Source organism: Musa acuminata, chromosome BXJ2-8, assembly GCF_036884655.1.
Source record: "Musa acuminata AAA Group cultivar baxijiao chromosome BXJ2-8, Cavendish_Baxijiao_AAA, whole genome shotgun sequence".
Classification (NCBI taxonomy): domain Eukaryota; kingdom Viridiplantae; phylum Streptophyta; class Magnoliopsida; order Zingiberales; family Musaceae; genus Musa; species Musa acuminata.
This window is the reverse complement of record NC_088345.1, coordinates 40,531,312-40,535,088: the sequence shown is the minus strand read 5'-3', so window position 1 is coordinate 40,535,088 and position 3,777 is coordinate 40,531,312.

Below are 3,777 nucleotides of genomic sequence, written 5' to 3'. Positions count from 1 at the left end.
AAAATCGAAAATCATCAAGATATACATTTTTTCTTCTTAAGAAAAACATACATATGATCATTAGATTTAAATATAATGTTTTATTCTATAAACATAAAACATGTAATTTTCAAGAAAAATAATTATTCAAAAAAAAGAAAATGCATCACGGAAAACATCAAGTAATTTCAAAATAAATTAAGGGGGTTTCGATTATCTCATCGTTGAAAGCCGTTAAGGCGTAGTTTGTCATATTGCCTTTCTTGATTTTCTCATCGTCTTCGGAGGAGCTCAATTCATCCCAATTTTTTTTCTTTTTGCATTCAAAGCAAGTAGTTCCGTTCTTTTTGCTTTTTAATTTTTGTTTCATTTGTAGTTTAAGTTCACCATCACTTGAGCTTATGCTCGAGTGGTCTTCATGTGTTCGTAGTTTAAGTTCACCATCACTTGAGCTTATGCTCGAGTGGTCTTCATGTGTTCTATATCCCAAATCCTTTCTGTCCTTTGGAAGGTTGTTCTCGAGTTCCCTTTTTGTCACATTGTTCATTTCGTAGGTCATTAGAGACCCAATTAGTTCTTCGAGTGGAAATGTTTTAAGATCCTTGGCCTCTTGAATAGCTATAACTTTTGGATCCCAACTCTTTGGAAGGAATCTTAGAATTTTAGTTACTAATTCAAAGTTAGAAAAATCTTTACCAAGAGCTTCGAGTCCATTGATGACATCCGTGAAACGGGTGTACATGTCTCCGATGGACTCACTTGGTTTTATCCGGAAAAGTTCGTAAGAATGCACAAGAATGTTTATTTTGGACTCTTTTACTCGATTAGTGCCTTCATGAGTGACCTCAAGAGTTCTCCAAATATCAAAAGCCGAATCACAATTCGAAACGCGAATAAATTCATTTTTGTCAAGTGCACAATATAGGGTATTCATAGCCTTTGTATTTAGAGAAAATATTTTCTTCTCCAAATCATTCCAATGGTTCATTGGAAGAGAAGACATTTCAAATCCATTTTCGACTATGTGCCATAAATTTAAATCCAAAGAAAGTAAGAAAACTCTCATTCGAGTTTTCCAATAAGTGTAGTCCATCCCATTGAAATAGGGAGGACGAATGAGAGAGTAACCCTCTTGAAGGCTGAAAAGAGTCATTTCTATTTGGGTGTTAAACCAAAGTAGAAAATCATGGCTCTGATACCAATTGTTAGGATCAGAGCGGCACTAAGAGGGGGGTGAATTAGTGTAGTGGATTAAAACTCGTAAGTCTGAAAATGATTTCGTAAATACGTAGAGATTTCAATTCGACAAAGAATGACTTGGTAAAAGTAGCTCGAGTAAAGTAAGGAGATGAAAACCAAAAGCTTGCTGCTATGTAAATAAAGGTTTTAGAAAGGTAAACACTCACATATTCAAGGAACACACCAATTTAAAATGGTTCGGTCAAATGACCTACATCCACTTGCAAAGCCTTCTTCGATGAGGCTCCCAACTTCCACTAGCAAATCACTTTGAAGGGGAAGGACAAATACCTCTCTTACAACCATTTACAAGTGGTTCACACTCTTACAGATTTTTCAAAGAGAAAGAGGGAGGCGAACACTTAAGCTATTGAAAACAAGACTTGCTAAAGACTTTGCAAGGCTTTTTCTCAATCTCTAACTTCTCAAAGGTTGTATTCTCTGTTGAGAATTGAGGGGTATTTATAGGCCCCAAGAGGATTCAAATTTAGGCTCCAAATTTGAATTGCTTTTGGGTTTCTCGGTGCTGGTGGTGTCACTGCCTGTCAGTGTCTTACATTGACAAGTGTACTGGCGGTACCACCGTCAGACCTCTCGGGTGCTTGGCGGTGCCACCGCCTAGTCCAGTGGTTTGCTGGCGGTGCCACCACCGGAACTCTCGGGTTCTGGGTGGTGCCACCGCCTAGACTATTTCAGCTCACTGGTTGGGCTCCAAACTTTGCCCAAACCAGTCCAAACTTGGGCCAAATTGGCCCCTAACCGGGTTATAAGATTAACCCTTAATCCTAACCCTAATTACATGCAAATTATGAAATTAAGACATAGTCCTAGGCAAGTTTTTAACTAGCAACGTCGAGTTTCCTTCTAGCGAGCTTTCCGGCGAACTTCCGACGGACTTCCGATACACCCTCAGATTTCTTCTAACGGACTCCCAATAGGCTCCTGATCTTGTGGCGAGTTCAACGAGTCTTTGGCAAATAGCTAAACCTTCTCAGTGATCTCCGCGAACCTCCGACGATCTCTCCGGCGGACTTCCGAAAACTTCGGCAAGTCCTCGATTTCTTCTCGGTTGGTTCCGACAGCACTTCCGATGAATATTTAAACTCTCGGTGGACTCTCGAACACCCATTGAACTTGACTCCGGTAGACTTGGTTTATGTCTTCAAGCTATCGTAGTTAATCCTGCACAAGTAAAGCAAAACTTCGATCTAGACAATTATTCCTAAGCAATCAAGTTGTCCGGCATGTCATTGGTCCCTCGACGCTTCGTCTGATTCTTCGGTGCATCGTCCTTTCTTGCGGCCTATTGCCCAATCGGCCAATTGACTTCGCAACTTCGATATCCTTGGCGCAATACCCGCTCTTTTTAGCCCGATGCCCGAATCCACGGCCTGAAGCCTTCTGTCAATACGTCGACCGATCCATTGGCCCAACGTCCAATCTTCTGACATGTTCCTCCGGCACAACATGATTTTCCTGCTACAATTGTCTCATCCTGATCGAAGCATCATGCGTCACTCAAAAACGTAGATTAAAACATAAACACATATTGATTGGTTTCATCATCAAAATACGAGATTCAACAGTACATAGCTGTCTTAAGAGCTTCACCCCACATCAACTCAAGTACAGAAGAATAACTCATAATGTTCCTAACCATGTCCATTAGAGTACGATTTCACCTTTCAGTAAAACCATTCTGCTGTAGCACACTTGGTAATGCATATTGAGCACAAATACCCCATTGTTCTAGGAATTTAGCAAAAAGACTAATATTTTAACTATATTCATCATATCTGCCAAAAAATTCACCACCTCTGTCAGATCTCACAATTTCAACTTTTCTATCTAATTGTCTCTCAACCTTATTTATGTACACTTCAAGAGTATCAATGGCTTGAGACTTTTCATTTATTAGATAAATATAGCCATATTTGGATAGATCATCTATAAATGTGATGAAATACTTTTCTCCATTAAAACAAGGAATATGGAGTGGTCTGCAAATATCATTATAAATAATCTCAAGGAGTTCTTTACTTCTTGTGGCATTTTTCTTTATATGTTTAGTTTGTTTTCCCTTAATGCAATCTATACAAATATCAAAATAAGTGAAGTCTAAGTGTTCCAAAATATTATTCTTCACTAATCTTTCAATTCTTTCTTTGGAGATATGCCCCAATCATCTATGCCACAATATAGAAAATCTTTCATTATTGAAACCACGTTTCAATCCAACACTTGATTGTAGGGTCATCTTTGCAAACTCAAGATCCAAATTAATTCTGTACAAACCATCACGCAGAATTCCAGAACCAACTTTTATTGAATTATAAAACATGTTGAGTTTGCCACTACCAAAAGAAAGACAATATCCTAACTCATCAATTCTAGAAAGAGAAACCAAATTTATAGAAATTATAGGGACATAACATGTGTCAATAAGATCCATCAAGAGACCCGTCCTTAAGCGTAGACGATAAGTTCCCATTGATATCACTTTCGCTTGAAGACGATTTCCCATAATGATGAATCTTTCATGTTCTTTTGGTTTCCGAA